Source organism: Caretta caretta, chromosome 7 (genome assembly GCF_965140235.1).
Source record: "Caretta caretta isolate rCarCar2 chromosome 7, rCarCar1.hap1, whole genome shotgun sequence".
NCBI lineage: Eukaryota > Metazoa > Chordata > Testudines > Cheloniidae > Caretta > Caretta caretta.
Window position 1 is genome coordinate 38,087,558 of NC_134212.1, and position 16,089 is coordinate 38,103,646.

General features: G+C 40.5%; 1 protein-coding gene across 2 annotated transcripts in view; it reads right to left on the minus strand.

Moving 5' to 3' along the window:
* PPARG (peroxisome proliferator activated receptor gamma) overlaps positions 1 to 5,276 on the minus strand; it is a 103,170-nt gene extending 97,894 nt beyond the window's left edge. The window contains exon 1 of one of the 2 annotated variants that reach the window (XM_048858628.2): positions 5,183 to 5,276. The gene's annotated coding sequence lies outside the window, so the exon portion shown is untranslated. The remainder of the gene's footprint in view (positions 1 to 5,182) is intronic. The other variant, XM_075130557.1, reaches the window with a different exon arrangement.
* Positions 5,277 to 16,089: the final 10,813 nt, after the last annotated feature.

A 16,089-nucleotide genomic window follows, 5' to 3' on the forward strand; every position in this document is an offset into this window, starting at 1 on the left:
TTGGCAATGGGCTTTGTTGCAAGGATAGGTTCCTGGGTTAGTGCTTCTGTTGTGTGGTTTTGGTGAGTATTTGCTTCAGGTTGGGGGGCTGTTTGTAAGCAAGGATTGGCCTGTCTCCCAAGATCTGTGAGAGTGATGGGTCGTCCTTCAGGATATGTTGTAGATCCTTCATGATGGATCTATACCACCCTATACCGGAAACCTTCTGACCGCTATTCCTACCTACATGCCTCCAGCTTTCATCCAGACTACAACACATGATCCAACGTCTACAGCCAAGCTCTACGATATAACCGCATTTGCTCCAACCCCTCAGACAGAGACAAACACCTACAAGATCTCTATCAAGCATTCTTACAACTACAATACCCACCTGCTGAAGTGAAGAAACAGATTGACAGAGCCAGAAGAGTACCCAGAAGTCACTTACTACAGGACAGGCCCAACAAAGAAAATAACAGAACGTCACTAGTCATCACCTTCAGCCCCCAACTAAAACCTCTCCAACGCATCATCAAGGATCTACAACCTATCCTGAAGGACGACCCGTCACTCTCACCGATCTTGGGAGACAGGCCAGTCCTTGCTTACAGATAGCCCCCCAACCTGAAGCAAATACTCACCAGCAACCACACACCACACAACAGAACCACTAACCCAGGAACCTATCCTTGCAACAAAGCCCGTTGCCAACTGTGTCCACATATCTATTCAGGGGACACCAGCATAGGGCCTAATCACATCAGCCACACTATCAGAGGCTCGTTCACCTGCCCATCTACCAATGTGATATATGCCATCATGTGCCAGCAATGCCCCTCTGCCATGTACATTGGTCAAACTGGACAGACTCTACGTAAAAGAATAAATGGACACAAATCAGACGTCAAGAATTCTAACATTCAAAAACCAGTTGGAGAACACTGATCGCCGTATTTGGGGTCGGGAAGGAATTTTCCTTCAGGGCAGATTGCAAGAGGCCCTGGAGGTTTTTCGCCTTCCTCTGTGGCATGGGGCATGGGTCACTTGCTGGAGGATTCTCTGCTCCATAAAGTCTTTAAACCACCATTTGAGGACTTCAGTAGCTCAGACATAGGTGAGAGGTTTTTCGTAGGAGTGGGTGGGTGAGATTCTGTGGCCTGCGTTGTGCAGGAGGTCCGACTAGATGATCATAATGATCCCTGCTGATCTTAGTATCTATGAACACTTCAATCTCTTTGGTCACTTGATTACAGACCAAAAAGTTGCAATTCTTCAACAAAAGAACTTCAAAAACAGACTCCAACGACAGACTGCTGAATTGGAATTAATTTGCAAACTGGATACAATTAACTTAGGCTTGAATAGAGACTGGGGGTGGATGGGTTATTACACAAAGTAAAACTATTTTCCCATGTTTATTCCCCACCACCCCTCACTGTTCCTCAGAGGTTCTTGTCAACTGCTAGAAATGGCCCACCTTGATTATCACTACAAAAGGTTCCCCCCCACCCCCCCCCCACCCCCCGCTCCCCACTCTCCTGCTGGTAATAGCTCACCTTAAGTGATCACTCTCCTTACAGTGTGTATGGTAACACCCATTGTTTCATGTTCTCTATGTATATAAATCTCCCCACTGTATTTTCCACTGAATGCATCCAATGAAGTGAGCTGTAGCTCACAAAAGCTTATGCTCAAATAAATTTGTTGGTCTCTAAGGTGCCACAAGTACTCCTTTTCTTTTGCGAATACAGACTAACACAGTTGCTACTCTGAAACCAATCAGTTAAAAGAAAAATAAGGGCATATCAGTCAGTACAAGAATTAATATCAGTACCCTGTTACTGTGATTCTTATTAATGTTAATCCAAATCAATTTCCATTCAGTCTTCGAAACCCCCCATTGAAGCCAAAGGGATTTTTCTTGAGTAAGAACATAGTGAAGATTGAGTAAGGCCCTCAGGAATTGTCTTGTTAATAGGAAGCACATGCATGTATTCCCTTAATGATATTTCAGGGTGTATAGTTATATAGAACCAATCACAACACTGATTTTCTACTACTTAGTGATTTGTTGCTTTTTTAAAAATACACAGAAAATTAACAGAAACATTCAGAACAGTTGCAATAAAATGACTGAAGAATAAGAACCTCCTGTTAAAGAAAAAAAAATCAGCATAAGAAATAAAGATTTATCAGAATTCACCATCACTTATAATATTACAGTGGGGAACAATCTGCTTTCAATAAGTCTAGTATTGACTTTAAAAATAAATTAGTGGGTATATCATAACAACACAGCAAAATAAACTGTTTGAAAATAAAATGGAAAGCATTGTGCCCATGACGCCTCAACAAACTAGCTTGGAGAATCCTGCGAGTATTTGTTAAGATTTTTAAGCTAGTTAATTTAGATTGTGTTAATATGCTTTTTGTGTTTGCTTTCCATGAATACTCTAGAAAAGTATTCAGCACAGAAACACGTGGAAATAGTAAATTTAAGCAAATATTGGAGAATTTTCATAGAAGGTGAATTTTAAATTTACAATCCTGAGTAGCTGCACTGGAAGCCTGGTTTATGCTCACCACAATTGAGAACAGAAAGAAAACCCTGTGACCTATGTATCAACCAAAAGTAATTAAAGTCACTCAAATTTCAAATACCAAATATTCAAAACTAATTACTGACAACTGAGTTACAGAACAAGAAATAGCTAGTGAAATTATTCTGATTTTTTTTAATAGTGAATACTTCAGAAAAAATCAAAAGGTGCTTTCAGTCAGTTCCAAAACATAAAGAGGCAAAAATCATTAAGTAAATTATTTCCTGTGAATTATTTGCCTAGCATTGTACAAAACATGGGTTTTGCTTCTACTTATAAACTATTTCTGGCTTTACTGATTAAACTGTTGGTTAAAATCATTCAAGCACCGACTGCTATAGAAATACATTTATATTGATTGAACTGGGCCTGAATTTAGGAACTGATCTATAGGAACTGAAAGAAAAGTCAAGTAGAAAAAACTCAGATTCAGCAGTAATGTCAATGTCAGTATCATAAAGCAAAAGTTAAAAACTGAAGCTATAGTATTGATCAACTTTACCATTGTACAGGCGTTTGTTGTGGTGTCAGTATGTATAATAGATACTTAAATTGGAGGAGGAGAATAATTCTTTATGGAAAGAACATACTATGACAAACTTTTCATGATACACTGATATCTGGTACAGGGCCATATACTTTTCAGATCAGGTATTATCAAAGAATGGATGCTGTCTACTAGGGCTACTCTCAGGAATATATAAAATATGTAAACCAATAATGAAATATTTTAATAAACTGATGTCTGAGTAGATTCAAATCTGACAGCAGCTCCTATAAGAATACCTGCCAAATATAATTCTGATGTTTAGCTGCCAATTTCAACATCCATGTCTAACCATTTGATCAAATATCTCCCCCACTGACAATAGTCTATATTTACACTGTGCAGAATTGTTTAAAAATGATTCTTCATAGTCTCATAATTAAATCTCTAAGTAATTTTCACATTAATCTTCAGTGAGACCTAAAGAGATTAAAAATGTTCAACATAACCACACACAGGGAATTCTAATATCAACCAGGGTACAACAGACAAGACTAATTTGCAAAAGACAAACTGAATACTGCAGGTCATACAAGTTCCAGTGTACCTCATGGGCCACACTGGGTCCTTTTAGCTAACAAATAATGCATTATTATCATCTTTAAAAAGTTACTCTATGCATATTATTACAGACTGATTGCTAGGGAAATATATATTTTTGAACATTGGTTACTAGACAGAACATTAGTGTCATATTCCAGACAAACAACCCTTTTGGAGATGGAGGAAGTGGGTTACAAACAAAATTTATCAGTCCACACCCTCACTTTTAAATGTCCGGGCAATTAGAATTGATCCTTTTAATTAAGTTAACTTAAATATAACAAGACTATTAAATCAGAAGTCCAAGGTACATAAAAATTAATTATTTCTTGATAACTTCCTGCACTTATCTCCAAAAGGCTACACATAGTTATCAATCTAATGTCATAATATAATGTTATAATAATACTATCACAGCATTGTATCATGTGCATATACTGCCTCAAAGTTACAACACTACAGGAACTTGCAGTCCTCAGCTGCCAAGTACCCTGGAGAGAAATGACACCAGGAAAATTACAAAATGCTCTTGAAAACCTAGGGCATGCCACCCATATATTTTATATATTTCAACATAGTATCTCTGCTGTGGAATGACTAAAATCAGGGCTCGCTGACTTTTCTTGGTTGAGAAGTCAAAAAGAAAATGATGCTTTTCATTCATTACCAGGTATGCAAAGTGAGTAACACTCCCTTCCCATCTCCCCTCTCCACATGTTGTACCAATGGACATAGCCACCTATAACTATTACAGAATACCAATGGGCACAGTTTACTGTCTATCTCCATCAATATCACACATGTAGCACCAATGGACATACATCCCCATGTGTATTCCACCATCCCCATACAGTAACCATGAACACTGTCCCTCTGCTTATCCCCAAACCACTTTACATAGCCCACATGAGATCCAACCCCTCCAGTACAACGCACCTCTGCAACACAGCACCTATGCTGCTAACTCCATAGACCACGCACACGTAAAGCCTTCTGTGTACCTCACTGCCCCTAGATGCCCCCATGGACGCAGCTCACCCTGGAGCTCCCATGAACAAATTCTTCATTCCTCCCTAAGCCCCTATGGGAACAGCGCCCTGCTCAGAGAGCCCCCATGGGCATTAGCCCCATCCTGGCTCTCTCAGCCCTCGCCACCATGCCCACAACCCCCGCACTCCATGAAGCCTCCCCTTCATCAACAGTCCTCTACCACCACCCACCCCCCCACACCCCCGCCTCCTGCCTGCACCCCAAAGATCCCCCAGGAGCACAGCCCTCCTTTCTGCGCTAGGGGAAATACCCCTGTCTGCCCCACACAGGCACAGACCTTTCTCTCTCCCCCGGGTACAGCCCCCCTGCCTACCTCTACTCCAAAAGAGACCCCTCTCTCTCCCTTAGATCCCCACGGACGCAGCCCCCTGACGGTTCATGCCCCCCACAGCCCCTTCCTGCCCCCAGAGAGCCCCCTGCCGCGCAGGGGGATGGTCCCCGCAGCAGCTCACACACTGACCTGACGCTGTCAAGCCTCAGCAGGAGAAACTATTCCCTTCTAGTGGAATAAACTCCCCCCGCCCGGCCCGTCCTCCCGACGGGCACCGCCTCCCTGCTCGGCAGGCACCGCCTCCTTGCCCTGCTGCTGGCCCTCCCAGAGCCCGGGGCGCCGGGCCGCGCTGCCCGCTGCCCTGGGTGGTGGGCCTGCCGCGCGACTCGCGGCGAGCGTCAGGGCCGTTGGTCTCGGGCGCTGGAGCCTTGGCGGGAAACGGGGCACCGAGGGGGATGGGCAGACAAAGGCATGAGACGCGTAGGGCATGGGGTGCGGGACACAAAAGAGAATATGGCATAAAGAGGGCTGGGGAAGGAGATGGCATAGAGGGGAATGTGGGATCCAGGAACTAGGGAGTATGTAGGACGTGTTGCTTCTCTTTCCTCTCACCCCACCTCCACACTCTGAGGCGAGTTCAGCCCATGCAACCCTTAGTCTTAGTGAAATTACAAAAGTGTAATTGAAGAGATATTTTGGCCCATAAGTTTCTGAAGTGGACCTCGAGTTTGAAACCTGAATTCTGCTGATCTTTTCTGAAATGTAACTGACAATGCAGGTTTTCTGGCTTCCCAATCAGTATCCACTTTCTCTTTCCCCTTTCCAGTGCTGCCTGGAGTTTTTGTTTTTGTCACCTCAGGTCATAGTGTATTCTTTGACAGTGGGATTAGTTTGAAAATTTGTGATATAGCTATCTTTTGTTTTTACCTCATTTTCCTTTTGTTTTCCCTCTGTATATTATTATTTTATTTTGTATGCTGAATTAATGCCAAATGGCCTCAATGAAGGGTCAGAGGCCTTTGTGCTAGGCACTATAGAAACAACACATAAAAACAGTTCCTGCACCAGAGAGCTCACAATCTAGGATTATGATAAGATGCTACAAGTGAATAAGCAGACAAATGTGGAAAGGGTAGGGAGGTATGTAACAGTACAAATGGGTGCATTTGCATGAATTAGTAGTCTCTGTGGTTCTATAGTCAAATCATATACGAAGTAATGGTTTATGCTCATTTTTTTTCAGATTTATACTCCCAAAGGAGGCAGTGTGTGAATAGAAAGATTATTGCAGGAGGTAGGACATACAAGTTCCACTCCTACCTCTGACATTACCTTGCTGAGTGACCTAACATAAATCATACAGGGGCATGTTTTCAGAATAATTCAGCTACTATTTAGGCACCTAAATGAAATGGCCAGATTTTTTAAAGAGTTCAGCACCCAGCAGTTCCTATGCTTCTTTGCCTAATGTGTCACCAGCAGAATTAACCATGTTCTCAGTGGGAGCTGGGGGGGCTGAGCACTTTTGAAAATCTGGCCATTAGTATACACAACTTTTAAATTAAGTATCAGAAGGGTAGCCATGTTAGTCTGGATCTGTAAAAGCGGCAAAGCACAACTGGTTGCTGAGCTCTGTGATTTTATCCTCATGCACAATTATTTCAAATTTGGTGACAATATATACCTCCAGACCAGTGGCACAGCTATGGGCACCCGCATGGCCCCACAATATGCCAACATTTTTATGGCTGACCTGGAACAACGCTTCCTCAGCTCTCGTCCACTCATGCCCCTTCTCTACCTACGCTACACTGATGACATCATCATCTGGACCCATGGGAAAGAAACCCTGGAAGAATTCCACCGCTATTTCAATAGCTTCCACCCCACCATCAACCTCAGCCTGGACCAATCTACACGGGAGGTCCACTTCCTCAACACCACGGTGCAAATAAGTGATGGTCACGTTAACACCACCCTATACCGAAAACCCACCGACCGCTGTGCCTACGTTCATGCCTCCAGCTTCCATCCCGGACACACCACATGATCCATTGTCTAAAGCCAAGTGCTGAGGTATAACCGCATTTGCTCCAACCCCTCAGACAGAGACCAACACCTACAAGATCTTCACCAAGCATTCTCAAAACTACGATACCCACATGAGGAAATAAGGAAACAGATCAACAGAGCCAGACGTGTACCCAGAAGCCTCCTGCTGCAAGACAAGCCCAAGAAAGAAACCAACAGAACTCCATTGGCCATCACATTTAGTCCTCAGCTAAAACCTTTCCAATGCATCATCAGTGATCTACAACCCATCCTGGACAACAATCCCTCACTTTCAGAGGCCTTGGGAGGCAGGCCAGTCCTTGCCCACAGACAACCTGCCATCCTGAAGTATATTCTCACCAGCAACTACACACCGCACCATAGTAACTCTAACTCAGGAATCAATCCCTGCAACAAACCTTGATGCCAACTCTGCCCATATATTTACACCAGCAACACCATCACAGGACCTAACCAGATCAGCTATACCATCACCGGTTCATTCACCTGCACATTCACCAATGTAATATACACCATCATGTGCCAGCAATGCCCCTCTGCTATGTACATTGGCCAAACTGGACAGTCCCTACGTAAAAGGATAAATGGACACAAATCAGATATTAGGAATGGCAATATACAAAAACCTGTAGGAGAACACTTCAACCTCCCCGGACACACAATAGCAGATTTAAAGGTAGCCCTCCTGCAGCAAAAAAACTTCAGGACCAGACTTCAAAGAGAAACTGCTGAGCTTCAGTTCATTTGCAAATTTGACACCATCAGCTCAGGATTAAACAAAGACTGTGAATGGCTAGCCAGCTACAAAAGCAGTTTCTCCTCCCTTGGTGTTCACACCTCAACTGCTAGAAGAGGGCCTCATCCTCCCTGATTGAACTAACCTTGTTATCCCTAACCTGATTCTTGCTTGCATATTTATACCTGACTCTGGAAATTTCCACTACATGCATCTGATGAAGTGGGTATTCACCCACGAAAGCTTATGCTCTAATACATCTTTTAAATTGTGCACACAGAGCAGTAGCCCACCTCAAACTGGATTGGCATTTATGCACATATAATTAGGAATATGTACCTTCAACTATGTGTATAGGGCCCTATACACATACAACCAACTTAGAAAAACAACAAACTTTCAGGGTTTAGTTCAACTGCATGAGCAAACTGCAGGCATATCCAACTCCTGTTCAGACTGGTTCCAGAGAAATCAACCCACCAGAGCTCTCAGAATATTCAGTTACAAGTATTTCATCATTAGAACAAACTTATCCTTTGTACAAGCACTTTAAAACATAGAAGTGCTTATTATCATTGGCTTATGTTCTGAGGTCAGGACATTGTCACCTAGTAACTACAAGGAGCAATTAGTTTTTTCTATAAGCATGTAGTTTTATGGATTCATAGATTTTAAGGTGAGAAGGGACCAACAGACAATCTAGTCTGACCTCCTCTACAACAGAAGCCACAGAATTTCACCTGCTTACTGCTATATTGAGCTCAATAACTTGTGTTTTACTAGAGCATAGATTCTAAAAAGATACCCAGTCTTGATTTCAAGACATCAAGACCCACCATTTCCTTGGGTAGTTTGTTGCTATGATTAATCACCCTCATTGTAAAAAAACCAACAACTTTATTTCTAATTTTAATTTGTCTGGCTTGGTTTGCCAACAAAAGCTTGGTTTTTTACTTGTGGCAGCTGGTAACTGTGTGGTCAGCCACTTCCTACTGGGAGGCTAATACTTTATATGCATATTTTGTATTCTTTATATTAAGAATGTAATGGTCATGGATAAGTCATCTAATCTCTCAGTGCCCCTGTTCTCCTCCATCTTTTGGAACTTTTGTCTAGATTATACAATTTTTGGTGGCAGAGACTGTCTCATACTAGGTGTATGTAAATATTGGGGCTTCTAGACACAAGTATAATATAAATAAGAATGAAATTTTGGGCCCAATTCCCACTGAAGTTATACCATTAATTTCAAAGGAATCAGGAAGAGACCCATTGTCATCAACGCTAATTTTGAAATTAGGTGGTAACTATCATTCATAGAGAGATCTATTTTACTTTGCTATTGACAAACGTTTGTAGGATGTAAAAGCTGTAGGTATCTCCAAGATATTCCTTATAGAAGCGTTTCCATTTTTCATGTAAGAGAACTACAGTCCATATTAAACTTCAGTAATACCATTTGACGGTTGAAAGAGGGAGCGATTTCTTTCTTTATTGGGTCGAAATCAGTTGTTGATTTTAATAATTAAAAAGGAGATTTTGATATCCTTGCACTGAATAGTACCACATGCAATAAGTAGTCCCACTGAAATAAACTAGACTACTTTTGAACTAGACTTCACTAACCAGGCCTTTATAGTTTGATTTTAGGTCAGAAATCACTTTGAATATTATTTCTTAGTTTTAGAATTATATCTGTAATAAGGAGCCTCTGTGTCTTGTGATCTAGTGATTCCTAGAATTGGGTTGAAAAAGATTAGAAATCTTATAAAGGTGAAAGATTTATACTTCTTCCTTTATCTGTAAATATTCTATCTCCAATTTCTGAATTGGAGATAGAACATTTACAAATATAGTTATTTAGTTATATCGATTTTTTCTGTTGTGTTTATGCACAAAGTCCCTAGGTGCATTACAAAGGTTTAAAAGCACAAATCACAGTGTATCAACCTCTATATTCTGGAAAGGATGAAAAATTATCTAGCCAATCTTTCAGTATCTAGAGGACAGTCTTATACTCTGGCAGTCCAACTATAAATCTAGTGGTCAAAAGAACTGTTTTGAATATGGAAAATATGCTGATCTTAAAGTAAATATGTCAAGTAGCTACTGTATGGCTGCATGTGTTACAATAACAATATAGTATCCATTACTTTTTGCTGTTGTTGGAAGCACATTACTTCTTGCTGTTGTTGGAAGCACATATTGACCAGAGAAAATAAAATAATGTAGCCTTTCTGTGATAGCCTTCTACTTGAAATTTTCATCTGCTTATTTGGTGTTAACAATGGATAATGGAATATTTTAAAATAATCTGTCTTTATTGCTAACTTTTTGGCTGCAGAGAAAATAACATGTTTGTAAAAAGGGTTTTTATCTAGTTTATTTACTCCATCTTTCCTTCTTTGACTTTTCTATACTCTTCATATTTGTTTCCATTAAAAGGAAATCTGATGTGCATTAGAGCTTTATAAAGATAGGGAGTGAATTTCATGGAATAGGGCAAATTTCCTTAAAATATTGATATGGGATTCTGGTCCTTGTTATGACTTTAACTTTTCTCTTTGGTGACCACACTACCAATATTGTCAACATTCCTGTACTATGGAATCTGTAATCATGGAACCAGCAGAAGCAATAAAAATAGGTATGATATATGTTTAGCATACATATCTTTAGAGCTGACCAACAAGAACATTTTATCTAAAAGTGATCCTCCTGCCCTGAACTTTTGGGTTTGAATAAAATGAGATCAACATTCAAACCATTCCTGGCTTTATTTTTATGAAACGACACCATTTTGTCTATCTCTAATAACAGTATGATGAACTGTGTATCTCCTCTGTTCCCTCTCCCTCTAGACTTTTCTCTTTTTCTTTTATTTTTGGAGCCAACAGCGGTCCCTTTAGAATTGTGGTCATAGAATCATAGAATATCAGGGTTGGAAGGGACCTCAGGAGGTCATCTAGTCCAACCCCCTGCTCAAAGCAGGACCAATCCCCAACTAAATCATCCCAGCCAGGGCTTTGTCAAGCCTGGCCTTAAAAATATCTAAGGAAGGAGATTCCACCACCTCCCTAGGTAACGCATTCCAGTGTTTCACCACCCTCCTAGTGAAAAAGTTTTTCCTAATATCCAACCTAAACCTCCCCCACCGCAACTTGAGACCATTACTCCTTGTTCTGTCATCAGCTCCCACTGAGAACAGTCTAGATCCATCCTCTTTGGAACCCCCTTTCAGGTAGTTGAAAGCAGCTATCAAATCCCCCCTCATTCTTCTCTTCCGCAGACTCAACAATCCCAGTTCCCTCAGCCTCTCCTCATAAGTCATGTGTTCCAGACCCCTAATCATTTTTGTTGCCCTCCGCTGGCCTCTCTCCAATTTTTCCACATCCTTCTTGTTGTGTGGGGCCCAAAACTGGACACAGTGCTCCAGATGAGGCCTCACCAATGTAGACTAGAGGGGAACGATCACGTCCCTCAATCTGCTGGCAATGACCCTACATATACATCCCAAAATGCCATTGGCCTTCTTGGCAACAAGGGCACACTGTTGACTCATATCCAGCTTCTCGTCCACTGTAACGCCTAGGTCCTTTTCTGGTGAACTGCTGCCTAGCCATTTGGTCCCTAGTCTGTAGCGGTGCATGGGATTCTTCCGTCCTAAGTGCAGGACTCTGCACTTGTCCTTGTTGAACCTCATCAGATTTCTCTAATTTGTCTAGGTCCCTCTGTATCCTATCCCTACCCTCCAGCGTATCTACCTCTCTTCCCAGTTTAGTGTAATCTGCAAACTTGCTGAGGGTGCAATCCACACCATCCTCCAGATCATTTATGAAGATATTGAACAAAACCAGCCGAAGGACCGACCCTTGGGGCACTCCACTTGATACCAGCTGCCAACTAGACATGGAGCCATTGATCACTACCCATTGAGTCTAGTTCTCCTGTCATGGATGTCATCTTCAGCTCTCTAAAACTTTGCTTTTTTTTGTTTGTTTGCCTCCATGTAAGATATATCCAGTCTGACCACCCATGCCCATCTCACACACTCCATATCTGGAGAGTTAGAAAATCCACTGTAGTAAGAGAATGTGGTGAAAACTGCACTGCACACTACTGTCTGCCAGGCCACTCTATCTCACTTTAATGTATCCTTAAAGATGCCACTACTATTATGGTGACCTTCATTTAAAACTATCAGTGTTTCTTGGTCCTTTGTGTGGTCAAATTGAGACAGGTTTGTTACTGTAGTGTGTTGTCTTTTTAAAAATTGAGATCACATTGACAGTTGTAAAGGTTTAGAATTCTTAAATAAATAACTGCAGGAATCTGGACTTAGTGCTGTGCCAGCATCAAGAAGGCAGATGGTCTTATGGTTGAAGCAGTGATACTCAGACTATACCACAGGCTATACCACAAGTAGCTCTTTAATGGGTCTCCTGTGGCTCTTTGCAGCACATGATATTAAAACACTGTGTGATTTAATTATTAACCTAAGTTATTAACCAATCAAGATGCTTTTACTATGTTATTAACCAGTTAAATTATCAGCTTGCACTAAGTTATTAACTTATTTGCTGTGAGAATTATAGATATATAGATAGATATAGTACTAAAGTAAATGAAACAATGAATTCACACTACTGTGGTTCTTTTGCGTAATGTTGATTGCTAATTTGGCTCCTGAACCACTGAGGTCTGAGTATCACTGGTTTAAAGCATGGGACTGGATGCTGAGAGATCTGGGTTCTATTTCTGGTTGTGCCACAGACTTCCTGTGGGTAATTGGGTAAGTCACTTAACTCTGTTTTGTTTTCGTCATCTGTAAAATGCAGCTAATAGTTCTATAATGGGTAAGATTGAAAGCATTCTACAAATACTCATGTATGCTCTGATGGAAGTTCATATATAATTAGAAGATGTTATAATGAAAGGGCCAAAACAGTGGTGCTCCTTATTCAGTCTTAATGTAGTTTGCTATTCATTCCAAGCAACTAAGACTCACAGGGTTTGACCCAAAGATTTTTAAGGGGTTTTGTTTACAGATTCAAAATAACTTCTTTTTTTTAAAAAAGAAAAATCAAGTTCTCTTTGTAAGAGTGTGAAGAAGGCGGTTTTATGACATTTACTCCCTGATAATTGTTACAAAGGATTTAATTTTTTTCACTCACTGTTTGTTTTGGAGGACTGCTCTGAAGTCTCTTGGTGCTCCCATTTCCTGTAACCTTTGTCTTGTTTTATAGTTTTTATACATTGTTATGATAGAATTAATGAGAAATACTATTTTTAAAATCCCTACTTTTGCATATTTTACTCTAATCTCCCATGTAAAAATACTGTAGTCCAGCTAAATGGCAGTTCTATAAATGTACTTGTAACCTAATAATCCCATTGAAAGTGTTGAAATTGGGATGGGGCATGGTATGGCGTGAAGGATTATGTTTTCCAGCATTTCAATTATTGTGCCATGCCTCCCAGGCTGATATATTACAACTTCACTTTCTACTACTGGTAGAAACTATAGAGAGTTGTTAAAATTAAATTAAATATTTGCCTTTGTTATTCTGTTAAAAAAAAGTGAGGGGAGGGTTATGGCTGAAATCCCCACCTGCAGTTAGCTTTTTAGCTAACATTTTTGTAGCTTTTAGATCAATTTTTTTTTAAAAACAAAAACAGTTCTTTAATCTCTCCATAGGTTTACACATTGAGGTAAACTTTTTTTTAAACTTTATTTTTTAATATTTTAGTTTATAATTATCTTCTACATAATTATACACACTAAAATTTAATTATTATGCAGTCAGAGAACAGGCACCATTGAGCAGATCATACATGTTTAATAATTATCCAACCAAAATAACTTAATTCGAGTCTGTTAAGTTTGTACTGCAGTTGTGTCCCTAATTTTTCAACCTCTAACCCGCTGCCAAATTTTGGAGAACAGCAGATGAACCAAAGAAAAATCAGAATACTCTGTACTATTAGCTGCAAAAGAATAATCATAGTTCTAAAATTCCTACATTTATATCATTTAGTACTATTATCTCTGTGGGATTGTACCACAATAAAAAAACTAAAATCACAGGAAAAGCAGCATCAAATTAAAATTTGAGCACACCATGCTGCAGGTGTAAACCAGTGGTGTGTGTGTATGAGATTTCTTTTGTGCACAGTCCACAGAGGTTATGAGTCTATGACAACTCCACCTAAAAACCTTTGACTCTTTTGGTTAAGTTGAAGCAGCAGCTCATGCTTTTAGATCTGGAGATCCCTTGTTGACTCCTTGGTGTGTCAGCCAAGATGGCAGTCGTCACACAAGCTGTTCTCGTTTGCTCATCTAGGCAAATCCCAACTCGCACAAGCCCAGATACTGCAAACACTTATGCACATGATGCACATAGTAGTCCAGCATGGGACTATTCATGTTAGTTTACAGGTTCGGGCCACCAAGAACGACGTTTGGTTGACTTCAGTGTAAATGTACACAGGTGCTAAGCCCTTAGATCAGGGGTGGACAAACTACGGCCCGGGGCCGCATCTGGCCCTCCAACATTTTAATCTGGCCCTCGAGTTCCCACTGGGGAGTGGGGTCCGGGGTTTGCCCTGCTCCGGCACTCCAGACAGGGAGCGGGGTTAGGGGCTTGCCCCACTCTGTGCGGCTCCTGGAAGCAGCACCATGTCCCCCATCCAGCTTCTACATGCAGGGGCAGCCAGAGGGCTTTGCACGGTACCCCAAGTGCCTGCCCCAAGCACCTGTGGAGAGGGCAGCATGCCTTTGATTCAGTAAGGCCTCAAATTTCTGAGTCAATTTCCATTGTTCACTCATTCTCTATTAATTTTTGTGGTTGAATCTTCAACAATGACAGATATTCTTATCTTACATATTTAGCTGAGTAAACAATCACCATTTTTATTCTGTACAGATCATTGACGTTTGTTTTACTGCAGTACAAGACATTAAACTTTGGTCAGGGTATCCAGTCTGAAATAGATATTAGATAAAATTCTTCTTGTTTTACCCACACAAGAGTCCCATTGGCTTCTCGGCTGCACATATGGGTTGTCTCGCTATGGATTTTATAATAAATAACCCTTTTATATTGTATCTTAAGCACCTTTCTTAAAAATAAAGTTATTAGCCAGTTTTCAGTCTCCACTAGCCACCAGGAGATACTAAGTATCTTTAACAGTGACTCAGGAGCTATTTTAGGAGAAAAATATTTCAATAATTTGCAGGAAATAACCTTTTTGTTCCAAAACAGATGTCATTGAACACCATTATATCTACAACAATTAAAATTATCTTTGGTAACTTTTAGTATTTGGCATTGCTCCATTATTGTTCAGTTAAATATTTTTCAAGTATGTTAGGACCTCTGCCCACTGTGTGCTTGCAACCCCTTATTGTCAATGCAGAAGCCACTTCTCACTTTTTTGACATGACAGTCTCTCTTCTGGAAGGGCCTATATGATATCTTACATAAAGACAAAATACAAGGTCCAAGAATTTTATTATAACTATATCAGAAAGTCTACAAGGTAATAACAAAAAAAATTCATAGCTGAGGCATTACTTTTTAAGGCAGAGTGGTAAACGACAAAAAAAGTAGTTGAAAGTATTAACCAATATTTCAAGTGCATTAGGAAATATTCACAGACATCCTGATGAATTTAAATAGCTGGTTGGATCAGAATGGAGGAAAAATGACATTGGAACAGGAATAACACATAAAGCAGCCGAATACTTGTCTCTCTCATTTAGGCCGTAAATACTCTCTACTAAGGAATTATTTGTTACTTATAAAGTTGAACTTATGCAAAAAAGATTGTTTGGCGGGATGTTGCTGCTGGACTCTAGGACTTTAATCTTCATCAGACACTAATTGTATGTTCATCAGCACAGGGATCTACACTTCATACTTCTCTGTAATGCACCTAGCACGCAGTTGCTGCCCCATAAATAGTAATATTAGTGCTTCAAAAAGCCAGAACTATCCTAATTTCCCACATGTAATATTATAATATATTATTGGTATTGTGGTAGTGCCTATAAGCCCCACTCATAGACTACAATCCCATTGTGCTAGGTGCTGTATGAATACAGAGCAAAAAGATGGTATTTTCCAGTTGCTGGCTGGTGCTTTAAGGTAAAAGGCCAGCTCACAGACATAAGAACAGCCATACTGGGTCAGATCAAAGGCCATCTAGCCCAGTATCCTGTCTTCCAACAGTGGCCAATGCCAAGTGCTTCAGAGGGAATGAACAGAACAGATAATCATCAAGT